The sequence below is a fragment of the Protopterus annectens genome, chromosome 3.part1 (assembly GCF_019279795.1).
Source record: "Protopterus annectens isolate FY-2018-M chromosome 3.part1, PAN1.0, whole genome shotgun sequence".
Classification (NCBI taxonomy): domain Eukaryota; kingdom Metazoa; phylum Chordata; order Ceratodontiformes; family Protopteridae; genus Protopterus; species Protopterus annectens.
The window spans coordinates 1,755,015,754-1,755,031,939 of NC_056732.1; positions in this window are offsets into that span (position 1 = coordinate 1,755,015,754).

Sequence of the window (16,186 nt, forward strand, 5' to 3'; positions counted from 1 at the left end):
AATGATCTATAACCTGCCACAGACCATAAATATGTGAACTGGTGTACTGAAGTAAACATAGAGTTGAGGTGTCACTGTAATAAGGTTCTGAAGTCCCCAGGACCCCATACAGTGTATGTAGACATGAATGACTGATACAAGACACATATATAGACTGTAATGAGTAAGACATGGTTGACAAAAGTCAAATATAATGCTAGATAACCAATAAGCAATGCTAACCACCACACAGCCCAACTAAGTAATTGTAAAGCAATGTGTATGAAAGGCAATACAATATGCCCACAGGTACACCTCTTTAAGCAGTACCAACCTGAAGTAAGCATGTGTGCCCATAGCTTGGCCTTTTTGAAATTGGCCACTTATGGAAAAGTGTGGGAATCTGGCCCTACTTAAACCAAAGAGGCAGGAATACAGCTCATAACTGGTTGTAGCATCCCCCTGCAGGCAGAATGGCTGGAGTGGGAGAAGGCACTCACTTTAGAGTGCAATGCTGGGGCATCCAGGAGTCCAAATTCATGGTAACGCTCCTGGGTAAAGCACCATGACAGGAGACTACTGCAGGGGCCAGTACCAGTACAAAAAGGAGGCCTGGGACAGTCTCCCATGACCTCACTAGTGCCACAGGTATCCCCAGACTGGTGAGCAGGTCAGGCACCACCATGCAGACCTACAGTGGTGGAGGGATGTCCTGGAACAGTGGATCCAGGAAGCAAGGCAGATGCAGAATGCCCCATACCTGAGTAAGTACTGCTTCCACTATGTAGTTAATAATTGCCTTGTGTATACTATGGATAGGTATGGCTAAATATCACTGTACTTCTGCTGTAGATGTGCTGCAGCAAGCCTATGGTGCTAGGCTGCAAAGAATGTCACGTGGCAGGTTATTAAATAGCCTGCACCTACTGTTATAACAAATAAATGTAAGAGCCTGAGAAAGGGTTGTACCAGTATACAGAATAATGTAATATGCTGTGAATAAAGGTGTAACCTCTGCATTGCTTCTGTTTACTCTGCAGTCATATGTTGTAGTACTCTTGCAGTTATTAAATAGTACTGTTGTAGTAAGAAGTGTTACCCACACTGTGGTATGCAGATGCAATGTGTATGAAGTGCTGTATAACAATGTTGAAAGTGCAAACAGGTCAGTCATATTACACAAAATACATTGCAAAGCCTCACAACAATTGCCTGACAGCAGGCTGTACAGTGAGCTTAACTGTAATACTTTTGTCACACACAGCAGGGCTTTGTATCCCAGGAGCGCTCATAAGTTGTATGCATAATCATTCCACACAACTGCACACAGTCTGTTAGAATGTACAGAGAGAAGACTGTATGCATATTTGCACTTAACAACTGCACATATTTTGCTAGAATGCTTAAATAGAGAGTGGCATGCATATTCATAGCCCTCAACTGTTCCAACCTGCCCAGTATGTCCTGATAAATGGCCCCTGTTCCCCTGACAAATTAGTGTGAAGATCCAAGAAATGTTAATGACATATAACCGATAGTCAGATGCAAACATACCTGTCATCCCAGCATCTCACCCAAAGTGTATGAGAGCAGTGTCAAAACATGTTGCATTAACACCTGCATCTTGTCAAGCCTGTACATAAGACACAGGTCCCATACATACTAATCTACAATCATACCAATGTACAATATAATGCCATTGAGTAGTGTAATAATACATGTAAGGGACAGACCACTGCAGTGACTACCAATGTTGTGAAAACTACAAGGATGTATTAGTTGTTAATTGAAGTCTCTCTCTCTCACCCCTACCATATGTGCAAACATAACCATTTTACACAACTCATTTGGTATGTCTACACTCCTACCCTTTGCTGGGACATATGTTCTATTGGTTTATGTTTCACATTTGTGCCATCAATGAAACCTGCATGTTGTTGTAATGGCCACTGTTTAAAATGCTGCTCTGCCATAGTGGTGGCCTGTTATAACTAATGCTGAATGCTGTTGACTATTACTAACCCATATCTGCCTTAAACATGACAACATAGCTCATATGGGCAGTCCCAGCGGACCCACCTGTCCCACCTCAGCTGGCCATGGCACCAGCACAACTGGGCCCAGCCTGGGACCTCCTCTGTTTACCACCTTGGTGGAACCCACAGGGGATGGGGCTCACTCCAGGAGCGGACAGGAACCTGTCGGTATGGTCTGGGGCAGTGGTAGGGATCTCGACAGGGAGATTTGAGACTGCCTATGCCAGCTTGAGGGCTGAGTGGTGCAACTAGATGGTAAGCCTTCCCCTCCTATAGAACCCCCAGCACAGCCACCTTCTGGGCTGTGAAGGTGCAGTGGTGACTGCCCATGGGTGTGGACCTCAGTCCCATTGTATACATTGGTGGGCTCATGGGCTTGCGACTTCCAAACACCCCTCCCTGTCCAAAGTGTTTCCCCCACATGTGTACATGTGTTTGTCTTGTCATCATCCTCAACCTATCCTCCCTGATCATACCTACTTCCCCAACATCCCACTCTCACCTAAACATAAAAGAATAAAAGGCCAATCTGTTCCCATAAAAATGCCCCATACATAGCTGTCCATTTCACATGTCCACTGGACACATGTAAATATAATTTCATCACAACATACTATTATTGTCCTCACTCTCTCTCAGGGTTGTGAGTGTCCAAATGTCCTGCCAAATTTATTGCATACACTGTTGCTGTAGAAATGGAATGGACAGCTATGGACCTTCCCTACACCCTTCCTGCACATCCCTTTTTCCCCACTTTCTTTCCCTTTTTCTTTTCTTTAAAATTAGCAGGGGTTTTAAGCAGTGAGCGGGTTTAGCCTGTTTGCAGGGTAAGCACTGGACACAGGTTAAGCAATCAAGAAGGTAACTGAGTGTAAGGAACTGTAACCTAACCACTGCTTACCAGTGCAAACCCCTGTACTGCTTAAAATCACTCATATCCAATGGCCCTTGTTCTGCCCAGCAACAAAATAAACGGCCTCTGCAAGGCAAACCAGGACCCTGCACACCACAGCCAATGTGATTTACCACTAAGCCATGGCAGATATACAGACATCTGATGTTATGACAAACATATCATCCCGGACAGTCATTCAACAGTATAGGAAATGTATTTATGTAGATGTATGTGTGTGTTTATGTCCAGATATCTACATCCATAGATAGATATATATAGATATATCAAGAACAAACCATGTGACAACAAAGCATTAAAAGAATGAAAAGGAAAACACAACAACTCCTGTATGTAGTGGTGTTGTCTATGTAATATCAAGACTCTCAGACATGTGTCATTAATACACACAAACATTTGTACATTGCCCAAATACATACATATTTGCATTTTATTTACACAAAACAGTTCCTGTCCAATCATAATGTGAGAACAGTACTCTTGCAAGGTGCTGTGTGCAACATCATCATCATTAAAAAGTTAAATGGGTAACCATAGAGGAGTAGTGTGTGTAATGGGGTCGTCTGCATCACATGTACCTGGAACCTTTAGGAGCCGTATGTGCATACCAGGATCTGTGCCTGAGAGAGGACAACAGTAGTATGTTGTGATGCAAATTAAAAAGGTTACATGTGTCCAGTGGACATGTGTGGAATTATATGGGGCAAAAGTCATTCTGGAAACAGATTGGCCTTTTGTTTTTGTAAGGTGAGAATGGGAAAGTTGGGGAAGTAGAGTAGGTATGCTCGTGGAGGATAGGTTGGGTAGGATGACAGACAAGACAGGCAAGACAGACATGGGGATACACCTGGATGGGGAGGGTGTTTGCAGTCACATGAAATGGAAACAGTGGGATGGAGGTCCCACCCATGGGCAGCCTGCACCACAGCCCAAAGGTGGCTGTGCTGGGGCTGTCTAGGAGGGCAGGCTCACCCTCTAAATGTGATACTCTGCCCTTGAGCTGGTATCTGGCCTCAAAACCCTTATTGAGCCCCTACGCACCACATCCTGGACTGATGACAAGTTCCTGTCTGGACCTGCTCCCAGGGGACATGCCCCATCCTCAGTGGTGGTTCCACCAGAAGGTGGTGCAGAGCCAACAGAGGTGGAGGTCAAGGCTGGGCCCCAGATGTGGTGCTGGTGCCATGGAGCTGAAGTGGGACAGGAGGTTCGGGACCTCAATCCCATACAGCCTATGGTGTTGCAGTTTTAACACAGATATGGCTTAGTAATAGTCAACAGCATTCAGGAATTACTTATAACAGCATGCATAGATATCAACCCAACACAACAGATGTACATTTGCAGAGGGAGCACAACACATGCATATATACTGCATGACATCTGTACAAAGTGTAGATGACTTGTGAGGCTGCAGCTATGAACAGTATTGTGTACATATGTCATACCACTGTTTCCAATATCCATGCAGTAACTCTCATCACTATCACCATGTACTGACTGCAATCCTCACACTATGCTTCTGCAGTTCACAGATGTGTGTTCAGTGAGTAACACAAGAAACACATGGAGTCCACAGATGGCCTTACAGATGGGGTTCCTCACAAACAGAGCACTGTCTTGTCAGTTTTAAAACATGCAGACTAGCCATTACCACACACAACCTGTTAAACTGGCAGTAGTCTCAATGAATGAAGCATAGCTTACATGCTGTAGTCATGTCTGGCACATCACCCTCCTGTCTTTAGGCTATTTTCAACTGTGTATGTTGTTTGAGGAATATCCATATTTCACCTGTGATGCTGTTTACACAACACCAGATCCAGGTTCCACTCACAGTGACTGTCATGGGCAAACACCGCCATGATGTTCCTAGATATTGTACTGTGTTTCATGTGATTGGCTATTGGAATGTCACCACAGCTGTTCCACATGCAATCATCTAGAGGAGGACTGCAATAGGTGCAGAGGTCATCACCTTATCATGACCATCACTTACAAAACACAAGCTGTGGAGCAGGTGTACAACTCCACATCTACCAGAGAGTGTGTGGGAGGGACAGACAGAGGCAAAGTACATCAGAGAAGGGCTTGGAGACTAAAACTTAAGCATCATCGGTCACACATCTACCAGTATAGGAGTTCAAACCCCTGACTGACTAGCCATTACTATTACAAGTGCATGCAGATACCCTATGTGCCACATAGCTGACATGTTGGTGTGCTGTAAGAACATATATGTGTGCTGGTGAGTGACATCTGCAACAGAGATATAGTAGACATACATTAGGTGTAGCACACATGGCTGTCCACATGAACAGATGTCAGTGTCAACCCAACCACACTCTCTAAGGGACTCAGACACATTGCCACACTTTGCCAGGCTCACAAATACACTTCCTAACTACTTAAGTTTACCACACTGCAGTAATGCACAGGTGCTACATGCTCCACAGGGGATATCCTAAGGATCGATGGGCTAGGGCATATGAACATGTCTGACATGAGTCAGTATGCCAATGGGAGTTAAACTGGATGTGACTGTGGTTGGGAACATACCCACACACACAAGGTGCCAGTACTGACATGCATGTGTGCATTGCTTCATGGGTGTGTAGTGGTTGGCTGTGCAAGATGGCTCTAAGGCTGGGTGAGGGTAATCCCCTCACCACCTGACAATGGTGTCCAGTGTGGTTCAGGGGTGTAGTGTCTGCAATGTGCCCCGCAGATGGGTATTGTATGAACTGTCCTGTCATCCTGGTACCATTGTGTGTGCCATTGCTTTGCAATGCATGCCATGTCTGTGTTTGATAGTCCTTGACATGGATATTACCTGGGATGTGCATGTTCCACAATAATGTACAGTGACATGTACAAGTGTACCTGGTTTGGCTGGCACATGTTGTGACACTGTTATCATCAGATATGCCAATACTGGCCTGTGCCAATACTGGCCTGGTGTGGCATAGACGCAGGTTGACCCTGCACCCTGTGATAGCATGATACATATTCCCTGGTGTCAGTGGCAAGGCATTGTATGTCCTTTGTGGATCACATTTGATGGCACCACATATGTTGCAGGCATCAGTGGGGAACATAGTGAAGGCATTGTTATGTGCCTATTGTACTGTTGGACAGTGCCATGCCCTCACAGCCCACTGCAATCACACCATGCCTACTATCTGTCAACAATGTGCAGGGTACTAGCAACATAGCAGGATCTTCAAGGGAAGTGTGTTTGTGTATGACACATGGGTTCAGACCGTATTCTGGGTAATAGTAGGGTTGCTTTGTTCACCAGGCCTTTGCCAGATGTAGGGGTATGGCTTGCCAACCCAGTCCCTTGGCTGATTGACATCTGTACTCCTCAGGAGGTGGACATTGTGATAATATGACCACCATATAGGAAAACAAAACCACTCTCCAACATGTCCAGTGGTTAGACACAGCCACCTCCACACAGGCTCTGACTGTCAAACACACACACACCTGCCATGTTTTGGAATAGAACTACCTAACTAGTTATCACACTACAGCTTATGCAGTTATAGCACATGCTAGATTACTGGGCTACTCCATCCAGAGGTGTATTTCACTAGAGGTTTACAAAGTTGGGCATTTATTTTGCAAGTGTAGTGCATTGCTCTACAAAACAGATGTGTCACCACATGTCACAACTGACAGTGGGTGAGATCACACTGCATGGAGATGTTATACATACTAGGCAGTTTTTTTACAGGGTATGGCATCAGCAGGAGTTAGTAAATGTCACATATAGCAGCTTACACTCACATGGCTATTGTGGATGGATTACCACAGTTCTAAATCTAGGTGTGTACTGGGTTACAGCAGGTGGATGGGTGACATCAGCAGGATTGCCAAAGGTATGTGAATTGTAAAGTGTGCATACTCTAAAAGCATTGTTTCCTTTACAGACACACACACACAGTTGGGATTAGAACACCTACCAAATTAGTTTATTACACTACAGCATTATGCAGTTACAGGAGCACGCACAGAGATTACTGGGTTACAGCAGTCCCAGAGGTGTATTCTAGGTGGGTGACATAAGCAGGATTGCCAAAGAAGGGCATTTCAAGTGTACTTGTACATCTGTTACCTGTGCTACCACTGCAACTGAAACACACCCACTTAAAAGTCTTATTAGTCTTAATTGACAGTATCAACAAGCCTGCAGGTCTTGAACCCTGCCATACCACACTGGGGTTGGACTTACCTAAATCTCTTGGGTTGTACATTCATGGTTTTATAATGCACATCTTACTACAGGTATTCCACAGTACTGAAAACAAATGGGACAGTCACTTTGTGTACATATGTACAGTACAATGTACTGTACTCTGTGAAACAACATAGACAAGTCTACATCTGTACAACTGTCATAACTAAATGTATATATATATATATATATATATATATATATATATATATATATAGACACACACATATATATATATATATAGATAGAGATATATATATATATATATATATATATATATATATATATATATATATATATCTGTTATATATATATATATATATATATACATAACACAAAAGAGGCATATATATATTTTATATATATATATATATATATATATATCAGTTCACCAGAGAAGGGATGGTTGTTGTGTATGTGGAGTTTGGGGTGGTGAATGATGGCTAAGGAAATATACCCTGGGTATTGTGGAGTTTGGGTGGGGGAATGATGGGTATGGACATACACCCTGGCGACCACTTTTGTGTCACTGCTCAACAGTGGCACAGGAAAACAACATACCTAACTGTAGTCATTCTTGACTGTCTATTCTTTTTTGTTCCTTACTATGTAATAACTTGTAGACTCCACTCAACGCAGATGACTACCATGGTGTGCAGCATGTTAAAAGACATAACATGTGTATGCCTGGCTACAAAGTAGTCAGACACACACACAAACACAAACACACTTACCAGTATTGTGCATACACTTCTTGCCTATGTAAAGGTAACTAGTAGAGTGGTATGCGGTTGGGGTATGTGCCGCAGACACCATACAATTACACTTACTCTGATTCCACTTCTGAGCTGGATGACATCACAGGACTGATTACTTGCAAGTGGGGAGGTGGGAAAAGAGAGGTTTAGCAGTTGACAAGGATAAGAGGCCAGTGCAAAAGGTGGTATCTCTTTGGAAGGCAGCAAAACCACTGTCATGGCAGGATGCAGACACAAATACACACACACACTTGCGTTGCCAGTGGTGGGATCAGAACTCCTGCCTATCTACAGATCACTATCACTACACATGAGTTACAGATGCCAGAGATTACACATTTCAAAGCAGTCAGAATGCCCTTCTAAGATTGAGGACAACAACAGGGATACTGACAGTCAAGATGCACATAGCTGTAAACCTGTGTGTTTAAAGTAGTGGCCCATTACAAACTGTATGCACAAACAAAACACATCATCTGCAGGTAGACATAGGTAGGCCTGAGAGGTATAGTTGTAGCACAACAAGCCCTGAACTGGACTATGCCCATCATCTGTGAATGGACAACTACTATCACTATACAGGGTTACAGTGGTCATGCTCATACACATAGAATCACAGAACTTGTTTGGATGCATTGACTCCAATCACACAAGGTTACAGTGGGCATACTCATACACTTAGTAGCACAGGGCCATTTGGGATACACTATGACTACACTATACTGGGCATGCTCATACACAGTAACAAAGGGCTTGTTGGATGCACTGACTCAAATTATACAAGGTGGCAGTGGGTGCACTCATACACTTAGTAGCACAGGGCTGTTTGGGATGCACTCCGATTCTAACCACAGAAGGCCACAGTGTGCATGCTCATACACTTATATGTACAGAACATGTTGTAATGGATTCCTGTTGTCAACGCACAGGTTTACAGTTATGCACATCTTACCTGTCAGTATATATGCACATCATACTGGTTTACTACCCAATACCTGTATGTGGCCCATAAATGATATATATGTACTGATATATATACATGTACATAATGCATGTGTGGAAGTGACAGACAATAGGTTAACTGGGACACACAGGTGGATGCTACCTACAGCATCACACACCTTGCTGCCCTGAAAGGCATACATTGATAGCAGGTTGTGGACAGTGGCATTATACGTGGAACAGTGGAATGTGCAAGCATAATGTGAGTCCCATTGTGTAATGGTACTGAGGTGCAGGTGTCAGGATGACCTCTCCCCGGCTGTATTAGTAGTTGTCATTATTAGCAGGACTGCTACACCAAGTATATCTCACATTGGTCATATACACAACATCTGCTGCTGCCCGTCACCTTAGATGTGGCATTTGATACTAAGCATATTACTGCCACTCACAGTGATGTCATGGCATGAGTGGCAACTGCTTGACCAAAACAATGAGCCAATGTCCTGCTGTAATTTATGTCCAGTGTCTGTCATTCTGGGCTGTCATGACTGACAAGCCTTTGACATCCATGTTTCAAGTGAGTGTGGATAATACCAAGGTCACATTTACCTATATCATTCCAAGGCAAAAGTCCTACACACAGAATGACACCTACAAGACCCCAGTGCTACATGTGTGGCTGTAATCCATTTGCTCAATGTTGAACCTACAATGGGGAATACTGACATCTGTGCAGTGAGGAACACCTGGCTGAAGGCTCTGTAGTGCACAATTGCACTACCACTCAGATCCAGACATGTGGGCCATAACACTGGTACAGACAATTCCAGGTGGTGGTGTCCACATATTCATAAAGGCTACTCACATGTAAAGACCACTACTCCAACATAACTCATCACAGATGAGTCAGGCACAGGTGACAGTGGCAAAGCTGCATTCTAGGTTGTATCCTCATATACATCACCACCTTGTCCCCAGACTACCGACACATCCATATGTGGTATGACATAGTATGGTAGAACCACCAGATAACCTTCGATTGGTGGACTGTACCTAGCCTACATCAACTGTGCAAAGTACCCATGTAATGACACAGTTGCATAATGTGCTATGCAATGCAATAATAACACTGTTTGTAACCAGGTCAGTTGTACACATACCAGCGTCCCTCTGATGTTGTCAGCATTAACACAGTGGACTGTTGCTGTACCAGTAAACAACACCCTCATTCTTGTGTTTCACCTAACTGTACCTGCCCTGAATATGTACATCCCACACTCATACAACATAAATGTCCTGTTGTTATCCTACAGATGGCTACATTTATTGCACACATGCACATGGCAGCATGCTAACAGTACATAAGGTTTGATATCTATGTTAACAGAGGTAATATTCCCTCTCTACTGGTCAACCATGACACCTATCATATCATACAACAACCCATGTGGCACGTATGTCATTAGACATGTCCACCTAATGCAGTGCCTACAAACATACCCAAAAAACAGGATCATAGGACCTACACACGGCCTGTATTGACAGACTCAGGGAAATTCAGCTCTGCTCTGTTTGTTCCTGAGTAGCTACAGGTGATATGTCCATGACATGTACAGCCATGTGTGCCCACAGCTCCTACATATAAACCATGTCAACAATTGCAAGCCATGCATGCTGTGTGTTGTCTAGACATTAGCCTTATTACCACAATAGCCAGTACATGCTGGGGTGAGATGTTTACAAGCCACAGACCTCGCACATGCTTGAATGAGCGTAATACCTAGCTCTAACAAAGCACATTGCTGGCACTCTTCCAGTACACATAAGGTGTGTGTGGTATATGTGCTCACTGTTGACCATTACAGTGCCCTGGCTTCACCATGGAATTGTCAAGTAACAGTTTGTAGGAGCATGACATAGAATAATGCTGTGTGTGTCTTGCTGATATGTGCTGTTGTCATATATGTACACTTGGCTACTGAGTGAAGGTGGTTGTGTCCTACCAGTACATGAATACAACAACCATTATGGTGTAATGCTCGGCTATGTTTCACAAATGGTGTGGGGAAGGTGTGGAATGTATCCTTTTGTCCTGCTATTCCACTTACTGATGTAGACTGCATATGTGTACATGTATTGATGTTTGTTTAGATTCTATGCATGTGCAGTGTCTGATGTTTGAAGGTGACAGTTGTCTTAGTACATCATGCTGTTGCAATACAGCCTCAGCATTGCCAACTGTATATGATGATATGCTCAAAGTACAGTAAGCTGTACATGAGGTATGGACAGATGTTTGGATATGACTACTACGTGGTTGGGCTACATTGCAGATGAATGATTACTTAGAACAGCTCACAGGTGTGTTACAACCATTCCTACAATAACTTGTTTAACTGCTAAGGTCTGGTTTTGTTCATTGAAGTGGAAGACAGACAATGTAGAATGCAGTAAAGGTGACACTGAAGGCAAACCTCTTGACACCTGTAACAGTAAAACCCCCCTGTGCATATATTGTGCATATATCATCACAGTTGGCAAAGGAAAGAGTCAGTACACTTTGTAGTGAATGTGATAGTGATGTACCTCTGTAATACCTATCATGAGATAGGCAGGTGTTTGATTCACAGTACTGGCACGTGTGGGTGTGTGTGTGTCCATATATGTCATGTATGGTTGGAAATACATCCCACATGTCTGTCACTCTCCTGAACACTGTTGTTGACATCAGTACAGAGTGAAGTGTAGAAAGGCATAGGCAGGTGGTTGAACCTCACACATGTCAAGTGTCTGTATGTGTGTGACATAGGTGTATATCTTTTTGAATGCCACAGTGTGTGTGTGTGTGTGTGTGTGTGTGTGTGTGTGTGTGTGTGTGTGTGTGTGTGTGTGTATGGCTGCCTGGTCCCTGGAGTGAAACTGTATTTTACCATAGATAAATGTTAATGCCCCCTTCCCCCATCTACTCAATGCAATCTAGTATCCCTGTGGATATCATCAATCTTAGATGGGCATTCTAAACACCTGTTAACATGTACACCCTGGGGTGTGGCTTCTTGTTACATAGCCTACCTGATGAACCCCCCACACCACTCACTCACCTGTCTATGTCCCTGTTTGTATTTTATTCCTACCTGCACATGTGTAATCTCTGTGCCGCATCTTGTAATTGCGTAGTACTATACTGATGATTTGCAAATAGGCAGGGGTTCTCATCCCAATACTGGCAACTGTGTGTCAGAGTGTGTGTTACTGTCTGTGAATCCCTAAGTGTATGGGTGTGTCTGTGTTTGCATCCTGTCATGAAAGTGGGTACTACTGCTTCCCAATGAGAAGCCACTTTTTCCACTGACCTTTACACTTGTCATCTGCTATACCACTCTTTTACTTCCTCCCTGCACCAAGTAACTATACCTGTGATGTCACCCACTATGGATGTGACAGCCCTGAACACAGTAGCTTATTACACAGTTATGCTCTTGAATCATTAGATCAGTAAACATAATTGAAACATGGGAGATTATAACTGATGTGGAATCTACAAAGTACATGCAGATATTGTCATACAGACCTGTGAGTATTCAACATGTACATATGGGACACTAACCGCAAACACTGACATCCCAGCACATGCAATTACACCTGAAGGTAGAACATCAAGATCAACATGCTCTTATGTTACACATGATACATACTGTCAAATGTACAAAATGCATTCTAATACATGGTATGTCTGCTGCCTGTCAACACTACTCAACAATATTACTCTACAATTGTCTACCTAGTATATGTTCACCCTGTGCATCAGACCATATGAGCATGTCCCTGATGGTGTGGATGACAGTGATGCACACAGGCATCATCATATGCACAAGGTGATAATGTTTGCCAGAGGCCTAGCTGCACCATTGGATGACATCATGTATGGGCATGATATCATCGTTGTATGAGGTGTGTATTGTTTCTGGTGTGTGTGTATGTATGCACACAGGTCTGGCATGTGGCTGGCCTACACAGTATTATTCTGGGCCCAGGTTCACAGTTCACTGTGCCTGCCAGGGTTGCGGGCACTACCAGAGATCCAGATTGGCTACTGTCTGATGACACATGTCCACTGGAATTGTGTCCCTGTTGGGACCATCCAGGACCATATGCATGTGGCCTGCTGTGTCCTGGTGTGGACTGCACAGCACCAGCTGCACTGCTGCTGCTACCACCACTATATGCAGTAGCATATTCATGTAGACCTTCAACAGGTGATGTAGCTGGCCTACATCCATGTGCCTGATGCCTTGCTCCCACCAGATGTTCCAGCACTGACATTCCATGCTCGAGGACTGACATGCCATGGTCAAGGACTCCCACCATGTCACCCAATCGTCTATCCAAAACATCTGCAAGATGATGATGAGCATTTGCAATTGCCTGGATCAGTTAAAGAATGGACAGCATCTGAAGCCTCAGACCTTCTCTGTTGTGCCATTCAGCACATGCCTGTGCCTCCATTACAGCTAAACATGCATCTGGTGACTCCAGCTGATATGCTTTGTCTGGGCATGTTGGCCAGTGGTCCTCCCACGAGCAGCACTGGGCACATGGCTGTATAGGACATCACCAGTCAGTTGACTGGGATCATGGTGTGCACACATTCTATAGAACTCCACACTTCCCTGTTATCCAGCACAGCAGACACTGTCCTTCCAAGAACAGATGATGTGATTACACACAGACAGAACTCAAGACAGCACACACAAACACAGACAGACACACACTGACAGACACACAGATGACACATGCTATGGCACTCAATACTTGCAACATGCATCTGTGGCAGATGGCATTCAGCTTAGACAATTATAATGGTAGATCATACATCCCTGAGTTGCACAACAGCATGCATGTTATAGCAGAACACACACAGTAGCACACACACACACCACACACACACACACACACACACACACACACACACACACACACACACACACACACACATACACATGTTAACAGACCTTGGCTGACTTTTGTACATCTACACTGATGCTTTGTGTGTCCCTATGTGGGTGACATGTAGGGTATGAATATGTTTGCCTGAGCCCTAGCTTGCATACAATATGCAGTGACATGTCACATTGAGCTGATGAGCTGAGTCTACAGGGCATCATGTGGCTGTCACATATTGACAGTGTTTGCAATGGTGCCTGACCAGCACACAGTACACCAGCCTGATGTGTGGGATATGACCTTGCCAATCACATATAGTATGACATGTGCTGATGTGACCATGCATACATGTGTAACACAATGGTGTATGTATACATTGGTAATGTGTGTCCCAATGCAGTGACATAAGCCCAATACATGTGATTACATGAAGTGTGTTCAGATACAATACACATTTGTGTGATCATGCCTCACCCTAATGTGGAATGTGACACAGGTCACTGTAGTGTCCCACATATTACTGATGCCTCATGACACATACATGACAGTGATGTCTGACAGCAAGGTGAATGTACTGTATCTGTGGCCTGATGTGTTTGTATGTATATGTTGTGCAACACATGTATGTATTTCGATACTGTATAGGTGAATGCTTTCATGTTGTGACACACTCAATATGTTCAAGACATGTTATGTGGTGGTTTTGATGTCATACACAAGCTGTGCACAGGCCTGTATGATGTCTAGTGTTTCACATCTGCAACATCACCATTACACAAAGGCCATAGATGTATTGTGTTGAGCCAATGTACAACAGGTGTACACACATGTACATCACTTCTACTGTGTGTGTTGCTTCATGTCTCTGGCCAACCTCCATGGCCATGTGTACATGTTCTGTCAAATGGTTGTGATGGCCATTTATTTCACGTCAGTGTTATCCCATAAGACATACACCCATAGATGTCATATGGTCCACTGGGGACAGGCTATGTTTGGGATGTGAGATATCATGTTTTTCAGAATAGTTGAGCAGTGTTGCAGTCAGCCCACTACATGTCATGGACATGTCATGTAGCACATGACATTGTGTGACATTCATAGCAAGGGTATAATCCACAAGGGTGTATCCTGTGGTCTGGTCATACTCCAGCTCCATCACATTTAGAGTGTGTGCACACATATGCTCTCTGTATAGTACTGTTTGTATTCCCCACATGTGTAATGCTGATCTGAAGTATCTGTTCCTACAGTGAACTACACCTCCACCAGAGTTTGGGAAAGGGTTTAGTGTAGGTGTTTTATATAGTCTTCAATTGTTTCACATGGGTAACCACTGTGATGCATTGCAGGCCTGACCAGTGTCTATTAACAGGACCACCATATATTATGTGTACATGTGTTATGGCAGATAGCATGCAATTAGTATGATCTGTGCATTATCAAGCCTGGTAAATAATAACAATCTCACCTGACACAGGCTGCTGTCGCTGCACAATGCCAGGGGTATCTAAACAGGAGTGTCACAGCAGTAAGATCATTATCCACACCTGTATGATAGCTACAGGGTGCAATGCCCATGTTAGCACATGAGCCAGTACAATACACTATACTATGGAGTATGCACATCTGTGCATACATGCCTTGCATATGATGTTACATTACATATTGTACAGTAACACATGTAACTATGTGAAATATAGTTGGGTTATATGTGCAGTACTGACTTACCAGGCAACTCCAGGCCCAGTGGTTGGGAGACACCCACCTCCACAATACCAGCTAAAGCATGTGGATGGAGGTCTGCAGGTGTCTCCAGGTTGGCTAGTAGCTGCTCGGTACGTGTGAGTGGGGGTTGGGTGAGTGCCCCCCCCCACCTGTTGCACCTTGTTCCCTGGTGATTGCATTAGCATGCTGTTTCGTCCATTGTATGAGGTCAGTGCAGTGTCTGCGCACCTGCTGATATGTGCAATTGTGGCTGCCAACATCATTTAACCTCCTGCGGAGTTCCTCCCACAGGGCATCCCACTGCTGTGTATCCTATGGCACATGGTTGAAGAGTGTTAAGTGCTTGTCAAGGAAGTATGGGATGTTGTGGGTGTATGCTGGCAGCCTGCCACGTGGCATACCTGGAAGACATAATGATGGAGACAAGTCACATTAACTCACAGTGAGGTACAGAAGTATAGCTGAACATACATGTGTATCACATTTATTAAGATTACAAATAAGTCTTTGCAAATCTACATGACACTAACACCACTGACATGTTTAGCTCACACACATTTGACACTTACTGGTGATGTGTTGTTATCTCCATATATGTGTATGTCATGTGATGACATTGCTCATACTCCATGTGGATGTTGTC